This window comes from Microtus pennsylvanicus, chromosome 9, assembly GCF_037038515.1.
Source record: "Microtus pennsylvanicus isolate mMicPen1 chromosome 9, mMicPen1.hap1, whole genome shotgun sequence".
Taxonomy (NCBI): domain Eukaryota; kingdom Metazoa; phylum Chordata; class Mammalia; order Rodentia; family Cricetidae; genus Microtus; species Microtus pennsylvanicus.
This window is the reverse complement of record NC_134587.1, coordinates 1,275,779-1,292,270: the sequence shown is the minus strand read 5'-3', so window position 1 is coordinate 1,292,270 and position 16,492 is coordinate 1,275,779. Positions and strand designations below refer to the sequence as shown.

At 39.9% G+C, this 16,492-nt stretch overlaps 1 long non-coding RNA gene across 1 annotated transcript; it reads right to left on the bottom strand.

Annotated features, from left to right (window-relative positions):
* Nucleotides 1–7,575: 7,575 nt before the first annotated feature.
* LOC142858015 (uncharacterized) lies at nt 7,576–16,191 on the bottom strand. The gene is made up of 3 exons (XR_012911910.1): nt 16,148–16,191; nt 7,990–8,079; nt 7,576–7,592 (listed from the first exon to the last, which is right to left on the bottom strand). It is a non-coding gene; the product is annotated as an uncharacterized LOC142858015 (long non-coding RNA).
* Between the last annotated feature and the right edge of the window lie 301 nt (nt 16,192–16,492).

Sequence of the window (16,492 nt, the reverse complement as noted above, 5' to 3'; positions counted from 1 at the left end):
AAGCCACTAAAGGTTTTAGAGCAGAGGGTGGCCAGTGAGAAGACAATTGGGTTTGTCCAAGAGCACGCTGCATCTGCTTATTGTCTGCCGGGAGGGGCGGGGCCGGGCAGGGTGCTTAAATTATTTTCTGCGGAGTCCCCTCTGTATTCAGAGAGCAGGGCCTTTCTTGATGGTTTCTGAAGCATCATCTTCCACAAAACCTGGAGCTCTGCCAGCTAGGCAAATCTGGATGGCCAGAGAGCACCCAGGGGTCTTCTTGTGTGTCCCCATACCTCAGCCCTCCCCCTTGACAAGCAAATGCCCTCTTTGGTGCTTTAAGGCACCAGAGGAATCCATCCTTTCTCAGAACTTGCCTGGTTGGATCGTTCTGGTGCAGGGAAGGCAGTTTGTTTCCCTGTGGTAAAGTCAACTGTACCACATAGCAAATTAATACAAGGTCTGACCTCTGTTCCTAACAACTGGTCTCTTCCACACTCCAGTAGGGGTTGTAAAAAGGGCCAACTCAGTAGAAGTCCTTTCGAGTTACCTCTCACAATGAAATTTAGGGAATTTACCAATAATAGCGGCTGGATATTAGTGAGCTTTTAGGGCAGACAGAAGCATCATTTTCTAAGATTATCTTTGATAGACTGAGTTATTTTTGTCTCTCTTGCACTCTGGGGAACTTTTTTCTTCCAGAGAAACATCTAAATGGTAGGAGTGATTTACTTGTGAGTCAAGGGCTGAGGATTCTTAGAATACCCATGCACACTGCGAACTTTCAATCGCATACGGCATTTTCCAAACGCATCTGTTCAAACAAATTTGATTGTACACAGCACTGAAGGACTGTGAGTGCAGGAGATAATTTGCCCTGAGGTATAATTTGAAAAGGAGAGCATAAGAAAAGTATTCAGTCGGGGGAACCTGGGAGGTATTTTGACATTTGTGAGGTGAATGAGCAAAGATACCATGCTGCGGTACAAGAAGTTTGAAGGAATAAGATATTATTTCACAAAAATAAGGATTTTGGAAAGTCTGCATTCTCTGGGAGCTTGTTGATGTTGGTTACATCATTTTTAGTTAATTGAGGGGCCTGAGGTCTCAGAGTTTATTTCTTTGAACTAGTTTAAATATCATGAGACTTTTCCCTCTGAGATTGAGACCAAAAACAAAATCTTTTTCTCTCTGAGAAGCTTATATTTTGTTCCTATGGCCTTTATATAAATGTGGTTTCAGAAGTATGCAGAGGCAGTGAGAGAAAACAAATCCTTAGGGATAAGCTGTACTCACTCGTGCGGCTCTGATCTGGAATTAGAGAAAGGAAGGAAAAAGAAAGGAGAGAGTCAGGGCTCTGGGATCAGCTTTAGTCTCCTGGAGGTAGCTGGCATGCTTCCTGTGGGGAAGCAGAATAAAGAGAGAGGAAGGACATGAGATGGTACAATAGTGGTCCTCAGGTCCTCAGGTCCACATAGGGTGGCTTACCTGATTTTCCTTTTAATGTTTTGCATTTTGATAGATTCCAGGCAATTAAGGCCCAATGAATGATTCTTGATCATGTAAATATATTTCACTGATTGATGCTTTCATTAAAGACTGTGTATTTTAAACGGTAGTGGAAATACAGTCTCAGAGAGAAAAAAAAAACATTAGAATACAAACTTCAGTAAGCCAAATACATGGCCAGACATTTTGAAGCCTCTCTTTCCCTAAGACGGCTCTATTTTAAGTATGATATTCCCTCTTCTTCCGGGTCAGACCTGCAGGCAAGAATTCTGATTGCTGTCAGTGCATCCAGTACTGTGGAAGCTGGAATATTTAATTCTGCAGGGGATAATTAAGTTCGCTGGCCCGATTTGTCCGAGCCTGGATTTATACATCAACTTAAAACTAATTTTATACTCATTTCCATCACGGATGAACGCCTCTGTGATATTCACCAAAGTCAAATTGACACCTCTGCCCCCAAGTGAGCCAATGCATTGCATTAAGGTCCCCTAACGTCGTTAGTGCTTGCTGGCAGACTGATGACCACAGCAGATTTTAATTTTGTAAGCATGGAAAGGGCAGGAGCCGTTTCTACATTTTTATTTGATAAACATTGCTCTTTCCATATGGCCTCAGAACTGCCTTCTTCCTCAGATGGAGCTTCCCTTTCTCCAGCCTTTGTGTCCATTGACGCCAAAAGTGCTGGCTCTTTGATTCTCTTCTCTGGCGTATAATGTGGGAGTCTTTCTCTCTGCTTTTCATCAGCGTTATTTTTTCCTAGCTAGTGCTAGGTTGGAGACTACGTCACTGGACTGGCAGGATCTGTGGTAAGCAGGAAAGAAGCAGCCTGGGTATTGTTTCTTCCAATAATACCCTGGTTGTTCAGGGTGACGCCAACTCTGCTGCTCTGTGTGTAGCACACGGCACTTAGACACCATTGCATTTCTTGTTTTGATTCTTCAAGCATCGTAGACAGATAGTGGAATGATAGCTGAAATCAAGCATGATTTCCGTTCCCATTGATGCTATAGAAACACTCTGGACTTCAGAAACTTCCCTAACCTTGGGGCCTTTCTGTAGTTGCTTGCCTTCTCCCCGTTATATTCAGAAACTTTAAGCAGAGAGTTTGATCTCCTTTTCAATTTATTTGATTCATTATTACAGTAATTGTAAGATTAAGATTTCACCAAAAAATTAAAAATTCATAAAGAATTACAGACTATGTGTTTATGTTATACATATATCTTCACAAGTATTCTATGAATATGCTTTATGTATATGACTGTTTTAATGACTGCATATAAAGGAGATACCTGTTACCACACCCAAGCCTCTGAGGTATTGGCAACATTGTGAACATTACCTATGTATAGCTCCATAATCAGAAAGCACACTTTTTCTCTTGAAGTAAGGTTTTAATAATTTTGCTACTTAATTATGGCTGTGTTTCAAGGTCTAAATGAGATTTTTTTTGAGCATGTATATGTGTTTAACTTCATGTAGTGCTCATGTGTTAATGTTTCTGGTACAAATACTTACTTGGTGGACAAGAGAGAATTCTTGTGTATGAACACTGTTTCCTGAGTGTTTTTCTTAGTTACAGGCCTAGGATAGAGTTGCTCTTTTATATCAAATGTATATCTGAAAGTGTCTTGCTATTGGTTAGTTACAGGCCTAGGATAGAGTTGCTCTTTTATATCAAATGTATATCTGAAAGTGTCTTGCTATTGGTTTTTATGAATTAACAATTCATTCAACAGCCTATGAAAGTCAGCTATTCTAAATTCTCACTAAGTGAATTATTGTCTTCATTTATCATTTGTGCAAGCCAATAGTTTATGAAAACTAAAGACTGTATTAATGATGGTAGACTTTCTCTGTTTCTGTAGAACGAAACCCTACAGATTTATAGTATTTAGATTGTAAAGCGGTGCAGTAGATTGAATGGTGGTCTTACTGCAGAAATGCCTACTTGGATTTTATTCAGAAGAATCTCAAGATGATATTTCATGCACTATCGTGGGCGTTAAAGCCAAGGCGAATGATTTATAAGACGTGAGAAGGGCACAGTACACACAGAAGTCGTGTGAACACAGAGACTGGAATTCGCAGCCTCAAGCCAAGAACATTTGGAACTCCCTAGTGGGGAAGGATTCTCTGCAGGGGCTTGCAAAGGGAATGCAATCCTACCAACACATTCATTTTGGATTTCTGATTTTCACAACTATAAAGGACAAAACCTTCTGCAATATTAAGCTGCCAAGTCGATAGTCATTTATCATGGTTGACTTAGAAGCGAATACAGCTGATTCGTGTCTGTGAAGTGTGGCACATCTTGGGCTGTTGGTTTTATTGTAAGACAATATGAGTCCTTTCTTTATTCTCCGTTCCAGTATCTGTGATAAAACACCACAACAGACAACAGACCTATTGTCCTGTATGATAAAATGTACTTCAGGGCTTTGTATAACTAAACATGGAACATGGTATAGAACAGAGTTAAGTAGATTGTGTGTGTGTGTGTGTGTGTGAACACGTGCATGGGTTTGTAGGTATATGTGAAGACCAAATTGTGTGTGTGTGTGTGTGTGTGTGTGTGTGTGTGTGTGTGTATAGACATGTGTATGGGTGTGCAGGTGCATGTGAAGACCAAAGTGTGTTTGTGTGTGTGTAGACATATGCAAGGATGTGCAGGTGTATGTGAAGACCAAAGTGTATGTGTGTATGTGTATGTGTGTTGTGTGTGTGTGTGTGTGTGTGTGTAACATGCGCAAGGGTATGCAAGGGTGTGCAAGTGTATGTGAAGACCAAAGATCAACATCAGGTTTCTTCCTGTATTGCTCTCAACTTTATGTTTTGAGACAAGATTTTTTATTAAGCAATAGAGTCCATTGCTTGTACTAGACTTCTTGGCCAGCAAGTTCCTGAAATACTTTAGTCTCTGCCTCAGCCTAGCATGGGGGTAAAAAGAAAAGGTAGCTATGCCTAGATTTTACACGGGTACTGAAATTCCCAACTCAGGTTCTCAAGCTTCTGTAGCAAGCCCTTTTACCCACTGCGAGGTCTCTTCTGTCCCCTAAGATTTTATTCTTGGTGCCATGTACATGGAATAAAAGATATTCTAAAGGAGGTATTTATTATAGAGATAAAGGAAATGCTGCTGGCCCCCTATTGTTTCTGTCACAGTTCACCACATCAGTAGGTTAAAGCTGCATAGGCTTATCTTGCCGCCCAAGGGGTCAGAAGTCTGATCGAGTCTCACTGGTTAGAATTAAGGAATCAGGGCTGCTGAATTTGTCCTGGTAGTTCTTAGGGAGAATTTCTCCATGCCTTTCCGAGTGCTGGAAGTTGTTCACATGAATTGTGCTGGTACTTCTTAGCGAGAACTTGACCATGCCTTTCCAAGTGCTGGAAGCCGTTCACGTGGTTTGGACTGTGACTCTTTCTGTCTTGAAATCTAACAGTGGCCATCTGAGCTTTTTCACATTGTGTCATTTTTCCATTGACTCTGCTTCCTTTTCTGATATTAAAGGATCCATGCCTTCATAAACTCTGACCGGGTGCTCTAGAATAATCTCCTCATGTCAAGGATACATAATCAGCAGGACAATGTCACCTACAACCTTAATTTTCTATTGCCGTGTCTGTGCAGAGACAAGAAAGTGGACCTCGCTGAGAGACCGTTATTCTCACAATGATGACATGAAACTTTTATACTAAACAAACTCACTAGGACAAGTCAGCACATGACCACACACCCGAGCAGGAAGCGCACCCCCATACAGCTCTGATCCCAAGGTGACCTCACCCCCTCCTGATTCATATTCCAGGATCCCAAAGGACCTGCCGTAGCATACATAGCTGCCACCTGTGCTTAAATAGCCATTGTTCCCATTAACTACGTCCATGGAAGGGACAGTGAGAATGAATCACGGTCCCAGAATGAAATTGTATATGCTTTATATCACTTTTCAAAGTGTGTAACTCATGCTTTCCTGTTGCAGCTAATTAATGTATTTCTCTTGAGTTATGAGTTCATAGTGTGCTCTTCGATTTCCCTTAATTCAGTTCTTCTCCTCAAAGAAATAGGAAACAAAGATGCTCTGGATTTAATCGTTACAGCTTTTATTGCTTATTACCTCTGAGGAAAGGAGTAATTAGTGAACTTTTTGACTAAGTTTTCCTTTCTGATATGAAAGAGAGAAATGCCTGAATTTCCCAAGGGTTTGGATTAGAGATAAGGAGACAGCAACAGACCTCAGACTTCAGTCATTAGTTCACACAGTGCAACTGCAGTCAGCACTGGAGCAAGGCACGATGACAGCCCATTCGCAGGGTCTCCAAACAGGTGCACCTTTTGAACAATACCTTCAGATTGGCAAACACTCTATTCGCAGACTTTTAGTATAATTGTCTCATTGTGCATACAGCGCCTTTCTGACAGAGTTCATTTTGACATAGTCGCTTATATCTTATTAAATGAGTCACAAATTTCTCTTTGTTCTGTTGCTTACAAAAATAGCCTTGGTTGTTGCTTACAAAAGTGACTTTTGTGCAACCATTCACACGGCTAAGACTGAAATACAGTTTTTTTTTAACATGGCCTGTTCTATATTGAGAACTACGTATAGATAATAAGTTTTCAGTGGTCCTGGTTACAACTGTTATTACTGCGTTAATTAACATTTTTTAGCTAACAAATTCTTTGATTAGTTTTGAGTTGCAGGAAATTAAGTGAATCATACAGAGTTTGCATGTACTGCCTTTCTCCCCAGATTGCAAGTTCCCTGATTGCTAACAGTGAGCCACGTTGCTTGAAATTAATGGCCCAGTACTGACACATTGAATTAACTAAAGTTAATTAATTTTATTAGGGTCTACTCTTGTATGGCTTTATGGCTTTTTTTGAAAATTGTGTTATGCCCCGTAGTTACCATTACAGTAATTTATAGACTAGTTTCATTGTCCTAAATGTCCTGTATGTTCTACCTTACCCTCCCCTCTCCTACCTAACCACTGCCTATGATCTTTCTGGTCTGTAGTTCTGCCTTTTCCTGAGGTTCACATATAGATTCATACTGTCTATTGCCTAATCATAGTGGCTTCTTTCATTTAGCAAATGACAAGGTTCATCCATATTTTAGTGGCTTGCTAGCACAAGCTTTGATATTACTGAGTAATATTCCTTTGCCTCAATGGACCACAGTCTGATTATCCCTTCATCTGATTTTTTTTTCTTTTGTTTTTGCGAGGAGTGGGGGTGCGTGCATGCCGCTTCTCTCTCTCTCTCTCTCTCTCTCTCTCTCTCTCTCTCTCTCTCTCTCTCTCTGTGTGTGTGTGTGTGTGTGTGTGTGTGTATGTGTGTGTGTGTGTGTGCAGTCCAGAAGAAAATCTCAGGTGTGATCCATCCTTGCACACAATAAATATTGTTCTTTGAGACAAAATCTGTCACTGGCCTGGAACTTCTGACTAGGACAGACAGGCTGTCCAGGGAGCCAAGGGGCTCTGCTCAGCTCCACCTATCTTTGCCTGACAGGCACGGGAGATTTCAAATGATTGCCACCAAACATAAGATGTTTTGTTTGTTTATTTGTATGAGTTTTTAATCAATGTACTTTTATTATTTAAATTTTTATATAATATGTTTTGATCATATTTTCCCCCTCTCACAACTCTTTCCAGATCCTCTCACCTCCACACTCAGTTAACTTCATGTTCTCTCGGGTAAAAAAAAAATAATTGAAATATCAGAATCAAAACAGACAAACAGACAAAATCCAACAGAGGGAAAACAAAAAGCACACAAAACCATGAAGTCTATTTTACATCCTGGGCACAAATCTGCACTCGAGTATGGTTGATATACCAGTAACACTCCTGGAGAAAACTGATTCTGCCTTTCCCAGTAGGCATCGGTTACAAATAACTTCTTGGCTAGAGATGGGATCCCGTCTACTCAGTGCTGTGATTTTGCCTGTTAGAACATGTGACGTTGTGTCCGTGTTATCACAGTCCCTATGTTCATATACGTATCAGTCATGTATGTCAAGACAATGTTATTTCTTCGTAGCCATCCACCATCTCTGGCTCTTCAGTTCTTCCTTCTTCCATGTAGATCCCTGAATCTTAAGGAGAGGGTTTTGATGAAGACATCCCATTTAGAACTGAGTTCCAAAATCTCTCATTCTCTGCACATTGCCTAGTTGTGGGTCTCTGTGTAAGTTACCATCTGCTGCAAGGAGATGCTTCAGTATAAGGTGTTTGAATGGAGGCTAAGCCGAGGTTTATCAGAGAGCAGAACTAAGGAAACCTTGGCAGAACAGTAGTCCAGCTCTGCTGGGTATAGTGTAGACTGGCTAACCCAGAACTGCTGGGTACAGCCTAGACTGGCTCACCTAAAACTGTAATCTAGGTAACATGTATTCTCTCAGCCCAATAGTTCTGTCTCTCTTACTGTGATGCCAATTATTACATTTTTACCAATTTTTAGTTTTACTTGATGCTTTAAATTTATGCCTTTACCTTCAAAAAATGAAGAAATTGAGCTGGTGCCCAACAAGAAGCTTCACTCCAACTGACTCCCATGCGTGCTGCTAGAAGATACTTTGCCTGCTAGAGGAAGAAAAGGACAATCATCATATCAAGCATCTGCAAACCCTGTGACCTACAACAGTGACCTGCCTATAAGATATATTGCTGCAAAAGTGGCAGGAATGTTGAAGGAGTAGCCCACTGTGTTTAGCTTGGATTTAAGGTCCACCCCATGAGATGGAAACCATACCTGACTCTGAACCTGAGACTACGAGAGAGTTTGGGTCGTAGGTCCCAGAGGAAAGCTGCTACTGGTTCTGATAACTTTCTGAATATAGCTTTAAAATAAATGCTGTTGACATATTAATAGACCCATAAATCAGCACATCACTCAACCCTCATCAGAGAGAATTTCTTTTTGCAGTAAATGAGAATTAGCACAGAGCCCACAAGTAGACAATATTCAGAGAGTGAGACGCTAGAGCTTTCGGTTTTAAATGGGGCGCTTCTATCAAACATCCTTCCTCAGGATTAAGAGATATGTGTAGAAAGGGGGGGGGAGATTATAAGAGCCAGAGATGGTGGTTTACTAGATGGAAACAAAGCAGACACACATACCACACACATATGAACTCATAGTGACTGTGACAATATGCACAAGACCCAAACAGGTTCAAACCAGACAGAATCTTAGCAGTGAGAAGGCAAAGAGAATACAAAGTTTTATTCCTAACCAAGAAGCTATTTTCAGTTTGATACTTTCTGCTGGGAAAGAGAAGGTCAGCTTTCTCCAATGGAGTGGCACTGGGCATCTCAAGCTCCCTCCAGAGCAGATGCCATGTCCAGGAGTAACCAATCAACAATAAATAGACCCCATGGTTTTGAGTGTGTACTTTTTGTTTGGTTTGTATTTTTTGTCTTACTGATTTTTACTTGTTTGATTTGATTTTTTTTTTGCATTTGGTTTTTGTTTTGGTTTGAGGTTTTTTTGTTGTTGTTTTTTAAGAGACAGAAAAATAACATGATGTTCAGTGGGTAGGGAGGTGAGTAGGGATCTCAGAGGAGTTGAAAAAGGAAATACTATGATCAAAGCATATGGAATGAAACTAATATATTTAAATAATAAAAATTATTATCCCGCTGAGTGACAAATACACTTTTCAAAGAAGAAAATGTCACCTCAACAGCCCAATTGTGATAGTAGCTTGCCTGTGATCTTTCCACTTTATACTTATGTTTCCATCTGTGCTAATCAAGGCGTGCCTCATCAAACACCCATCCAGCTCCTGCATTTTCCTGCCCACTACGGTCACCATGTGACTAGACACGCCATCTTACATTTTGTACAAAATTTATGTTATCCCAGTGTGTTCTGAGGATTACCATCTACGTGGACATTTGAAATCACTAAAGCATTCACTGGCAGACATTTTGATATCTTTCATCTGTTCCTTGGTTGGAATATTGTCTGTTACAGACAGAATTCCAAGTCCTTCTAACTACCATACTGACTGCCGGTGATCGCATTGCTTTAGTTTCTGCAAATTTAAAAGCCACATGGTTGGATCTGAAATTTTTCCTATGATTATTGTGTCAACTGTAAAATACATGGCTGGTAAGATATCATTGCAAACAAGCTATATATGTGAAATAGTAACTTCTGAATTCATGGTAAAACTAGAATACCAATTTTTCTCTTTTACCTATAATTATTTTACTCTCATCTATGTTTAAACCATTATGAAGGTTTGGCAATTTTAGTTTTCTGGTCATTATTGGTTTTACAGATTTATTTTTTCAATGAGGTTTCTATCACTGTCAAAACATCTTGCTTCAGAAGTTAAGCCACATGCAGAATTATTCCTAACCTGTACAGCTGACAGTTGCCATGCATGAGACAAAACAGTATTTCTTTCCTTAGAGAAAACAAAAATAAAATTCTCCATTTACCCTATTTCTCTTATATACCAATACTCAAATACTTGTTGGGAGCATTTGCCTTGAGCAGTGGTTGAGGGATTGATATACTAATAATATATAGATAGCACGACTCAGGCTTCTGCCTTATAGATTTATCTGTAAGCTACACGGATAATGAGTAAGAATGAACCCTGTATGCTGTAGAAATGAACTTCCAAAGGGAGAGGCTTAGAAGGAGAGGAAACTTTTAAAAGCATAGAAAAGCTTGAAGCAGCTTTCCCTGAGATAGAGAAAGCCTGGAAATAAGAAAGGAACGAGTCATTTGCCCAGCCTGGCATCCTGGAACTGGAAGAGGAACTCATTGTGGCAGAGCATCTATACTGTGTTAGGCCTGGTGGTACACACTGTGTTGGGGAGACACTCCTTTTAGACACTGAGGTTGCCCTGTCCATTTTAGGATGTTCAGGCATGATGCCTCAGAAAGATTTATGGGGATATCAGTAATTCATGGAGAACAAAATGGCCAAAGAGCCACGGAGCAGGCTCCAGGGCACAGCATGGGAGATTGATTTGTGGGAGATGCAAGCTTTGGATCCCCATCTTCTTGAATCCTGCATTCTAGATGACTTGCTTTTCAGTCAGGAGAGATGAGTTATCGGGTGCTTTATGAGGACAGAAGGTTCTCGTGGGAAAAGGAAAACACTGGCCCAGTGAACGCAGGCATCCAGATAACATGATTACAGTCTAGTGTATCACTGGCTGGGCCCACCCAGTCATATTGTGGAACAGGCTATCACAGATGTATACAACAGAATTAGCATTCAATATAAGAACCATGTGTTCCCTGATTATCAGGCATATAAACAGTACATGTGCATCTCTGATTATTTTATTATGTCTATCTGAGTCTGTATACAGAGATTAGAGGAAAGATTCAATCTGGTGGAAGATACATCAGGCCAATTTGTAATTGGAAATTTTATTCATTCCAGTGTGAGGACTGCAAAGCTTTCCAAAGAATATTGGTCGTGCATACCGAGCTCTGCTTTCCCAGAGCCTTAAAGCAGCATTCTTACTGCTCAACTGTCTTCAGAGTTTTGCTTTCCCTAAATTTATCAAGAATTTCAATTCTTTTCTCAAGTGAAAAGAGAAAACAGACTGTACCTTCTTTGTGCTTTACACAATCAGGGTCAGGTGTGCAGACTTCCGTGGTGCTTTGGAAAAGGAAACTATGGTAGTGAGTTGCTTTTATCATCTTCCTTCTTTGAATTAAAGAAACGTGCTAGAGGCTGCTTGTTCCCTTGCCTCCCAGACTCCCAGAAAAACCACATAGAAACTATATTAATTAAATCACTGCTTGGCCCATTAGCTCTAGATTCTTATTGGCTAACTCTTACATCTTAATTTAACCCATCTCCATTATTTTATATTTTACCACGAGGCTCGTCTGTCTCCAGCAGCAGCTCCATGGCTTCTCCCTGACTCTGCCTCCTTTCTCCCAGCATTCAGTTTAGTTTTCTCTGCCTAGCTCTACTCTACCCTATCACAGGCCTAAGACAGTTTCTTTATTAACCAATGGTATCCACAGCATACAGTGGGGAATCCCACATCAGAACAATGTTATGTAGTGACAATGGGTAGCATATTTTGTGGAAATCCATATTATAGTTTCTTAGAAAGCTTAGGATTTCACTCCATATTATACAAATAATACACTAGCATGCATCACTGTGGACTGATGCTAAGAGTTAACAGACAATTACAGACAAGCCCTTTACCTTTCTGTTAGGAGATGATGGTGGTCACATTAGAAGAAGCTCAGTTTGAGGTAGTTAGGGAGAAAAAAGTCTTACAGGAAATACGAATATAAATTGTCTATGAAAAATAGACACAAAAGTGTTTGTTGTTTCAAAGAGAGTTACGCATAGACTTTTGAACTCATAAATTTTTAGATTAGTTAAAACACAATTTTACATTTCCAAACATTTTTGTTACTATTCAGCTTTCTTTTTCTTATTGTTTTTATTGCACGATACATTTTTTCTATACCCCTTCCTTCCTCTCCTCTTCCTCTATACCCTCTCCCTTGACCCCCATGCTTCCAATTTTCAAGAGATCTTGCCTTTTTCTCCTTCCTATTTAGATCTGTGTATGTCTCTCTTAGATGACCCAACTTTCTTATTCCATTATTTACCTCTTTCTTGTTGTTTTTGGCAACTTATGCTTTCATTGTCTTAGCAGCTTCAGTTAATAAAGACCTTCCCACCCCGCTCCCATAGCCTGAGGGCCATTCAGTTGCTTCCCCACAAAGATGCACTGCACAGATGATGGTTCTTTCTTAAGGTTAGATGCTCTTAAATCCTACAGCCATTTTTTTTTGGAATATGCTGTGGCAGAAACTTGACCATCAGTATAGAAATGTGGATTAAAATTACATCAGTGGGGCCTGGAGATTATAGTCTCCGGCACCTAGAGGACCTGGGTTAGACCCTAGGACTCGGACAGCTGCTCAAAACCGTCTGTAATTTCAGTTCCAAGAGAATCTGATTCCTTATTCTGGTCTCTGAGAACACTACACACACATAGTACATAGGCAAAACACCCATTCACATATAACACAAATAAAAATAAATCTTAATTTTTTTTTCCATTTAGGAAAAGCAAGCTTAGAAAGAGTACTAATGGCTGCATCTGAGCTAACAACTTCTATTTTGAGGCTAGCAATGCAGCTCAGGGATAAGATGCTCCTGTAAAGCATCCCTCTAAGCAGGCTTGGTTCCTGGCACTGGAAAACAAAGAACCTTCAAGGTATTTTGCCTTAAACACTATGCAAGAACTATGCTGCAATATTATACATCATTTTATTAATATGCGTTTTCCTATGTAGGTATTAATTCAGAATGACTATATATAATACATACTATCAGTTAAAAGAGAATTAATTGGAGTTGGTATATCTTTCTAGTGCGAGAATTGAGGTTAAATGTAACAAAGTTATCAACGTCGATTATTATTCACATAGATATTGAGATGTTCCTCAGACCTAGACCATCTACCTCAGACTCTTTCATTACTCAGGAGCCTTGAGTTGGTTGGCCTTCGTTTCTACAGGACCACACTCCTCCGTGTATGGTATCTGAGATCTGGCAGTGATGACCCGTGAACCTTTTTCTGTTTTGTGGGAATTATGGTTCCTTCTAGTTAAGCACGACCTAGTCAGAAGAGACAGTGCTGTCTAAAGTATACAAATGAGAGATACACAATGGTTTCTCACCTGGAGAGACACTAACAGAGGATACAGGTTTTAGTTAAAGTTAGGGAGAATAAAAAGTAACAGAGATGGGTAAAAGACTGAGAAAACAATCATGAGTCTCCAAGGAATTCTTGGGCAGGGAAAATAAATCCAGAGGTGTATCATGGAACAAAACAACAACAACAAAATGAAAAAATAAAAAAAATCAAGGGATTGTGAGTCCAACAAAAGATGTGGGGGACGCACAAAGAAGTGAATAGACCAAGGGGATCGAATGTGGATACAGCCATGGAGGATGCATGGAGAAATGAGCAGGCATGGAGATCAAATGTGTGAAAATGATTTTTTCATTTCTTTCTTTTATTGTTTTTATTGAGCTATACACTATTCTCCAATCCCCTCCCTTCCTCACCTCTCCCCTTCTACCCTCTTCTGTGACCACCCTCCATGTTCCAAATTTACTCAAGAGGTCTTGTCTTTTTCTCCTTCCTATGTAGATCCATGTATGTCACTCTTAGGGTCCTCTTTGTTGTCTAGGGGCTCTGGGGTTGTGGACTGTAGGCTGTTTTTTCTTTGCTTTATGTCTAAAAGCCATTTATGAGTAAGTACATATTATATTTGTCTTTCTGGATCACTCAATACGTTTTTTCCTAGATCCATCCATTTGCCTGCTAATTTCAAAATGTCATTATTTTTTACCACTGTGTAGTACGCCATTGTGTAAATGTACCACATTTTCTTTATCCTTTCTTCAGTTGAGGGGCATCTAGGTTGTTTCCAGGTGCTGGCTATTAAAAACAATTCTGCTATGAACATAGCTGAGCACAACAATGGTCTTCTTATAGGTAAAGTCCAGATAGAAATGTATGAAGAACTAAGGAAGTACAAAGACGGCTTGGCTAAGAAGGTATTTGGTTTCATTCGCCTTGATGCCGTTCATGCAAGGTGATAAAAAATTCCTGATGAAGGTGGCTTCTGGAGCAGGGTCTAAGATGATGTGGGAGGGGATATCTGCACACAGACTGAGAGACAGCAGCAGGTTCCAGTGTGTTCTTGGCTGAATGTGGCTCAGAGAGCAAAGGAGCCTCTCCAGCTTTCGCACATGCTGTGTGGCGTAGCGTGAATATTCAGAGAAACTGTCTCTGAGATTCGGTTCAAATGTTCTGGGTAATACTTTTGTGCACGGAGTAGTCTTCAAAGGCAGTGTCCATAATGTTGGTCAGCACTAAAGAGAGTGCAGTGATGAGAAGAGAGAATAATCTCATCCCCAGCGTTGCTTCTGCTTGGTGTTTACTCTACAAATGGTCCTTTACAAACCTGGAATCTAGATGGCCTCTCATTTGATTAATCACCTCTCAAGAGCCGTGCCTGCTTCCTCCTAAGAAGAATGTTTACTTAAGTGCTAGTCTATGCTTAGACTGCTTTGTTTCTTCTGACTTCTCCTCATTGAATTTTCTTATCTTTTCTCACATTTGTTTCCTTGTGATAGGGCAGGGCTGTTCCTCTTGATCCTGCACTAACTGGCCACAATGCACTTTTCTCACTAAAGCTATTCTTCTCTCTTCTAGTGTGGAGGCATATTAGTGGGTAGAGGAACAGGGGGCGGGGGTATCAGCAAAAACGGTACACGTGGATCCTGTCACTAGACTTATATCTCCGAGATTTCTTTCCTGAGGTTCCATGATAATATTTATATCAGTTGTAACAGTTTAATATTCTTGTTTTTCCTGACTTTGAATATGAACTTCAGTGAATGAGAGATTCAAGTCTGCTATAAACTCAAGAAGTTAAAGGCAAGAAAACAGTTTTTTCTATTCAAACTTTAGAATATATGAGAGCTTAAATTCAAGACAAGACAAATGCTCGTCTTGTGAAATAGACCCAAACTATTACATAATATTTAAAACCAAACAAACAAACAAAATGTCACACAACAGGTTGAGAATGGGCTCAGAGAATGGAGTGTGTGTCTAATACACAAAGCCCTCGCTTCAACCCCCAACACTGCATAAAACCAGGCCTGGTGTCACACACTGAAAACCTCAGGCCTTGGGAGATAGAGGCAGGAGGATCAGCCAGACTTGGATGAAACAGGAAAGTAGGAAATACAGAAAGTTTTCTCCCTTAGCACCGAAATTTTTACCATTCTAAAATAAATAGCAAAGGTGAAAAAAGCTACAATATCACCAGTTATTGTTTTTCAAAATAAAATTTCTTTTCTCTGGATAACATAAGATCCCCCAGTAGCTAAGTTTCCATACTCTCTTCTTCCTTACCATCTTGCTATGTTCAACTCAATAAAATTTCACACAGATATCTGGGTGGTCTGAATTTTCTTGCAACAGTTTCAAACTGACCTACTTTCACAGGAATGGGTGTGACCATTAAACACACCCAAATTTTGACTCATTCAGTCCTCTTTCTTATGTCTCCCACTTTTCCCAAAATATTGATTAACTGAGTTCACGGACAAAACTACATATTTTATAAATTTAGGAGATGATGGCCATGATGTAATTAGAAATGTACTGCCTAAATTCTATTTCCATTGTTTTAACATAAAATAGTCAGAGCCTAGTAAATGTGTCATTATGTCTACTTCTTTTGTAAGATAAAAAGCAAGTTACAGGTTAAAATTACTTGGAATGGACAAGATACACAATGATTGTGAAGAAGAAATATCAGAAAGTTTTTTGTTCATTGGCAATAGCAGTGAGTATGTGCTGTCTAAAAGCCATAGCTTATAGATTTTAACCAAATTTAGAGAATTTTCTTTTGAAAAAAAAAACTTGATATCTTGTGTAGGCTCAAGATTCCATGCCACTTCCCTAAGACAACCCAAACCTTGGGACAAAGAGAGACAAATGAAAAAAAACATTACCTCTTTTCAAAACCCTATTTCTTATTGTTATTGTACTGGGATTATGTAGTGGGATGATATGCATGTGTTCTATTGCATGACTATGATATGCTTACCTGGATGTGTGTGCATATATGTAGAGACCAGAGGTCGATACTGAGTTTCTTCCTTTGTTGACATTGGAACTCTCATTGAGCATAGAACTTGCCATCTTGGCTAGACCGGTTGACCAGCAGGACCCACTTCCCATCCCAGCGCTTGAGTTACAGATGTGCACTGTCACACTGGACCTTTTGTCTGAGTTTTGTTTGCCTGGAGTTGGGGATACATTCCCTTCCCACCTTCTTCCTCTCTCCAGTTACAAGTAAAGTTGCTTAATTGCCTTATAGAGAAAAATACCATTCCTCTGGTCATATCTAAAGACAAACAATAAACAAACAAAAACCCATGTGATCCCGTAA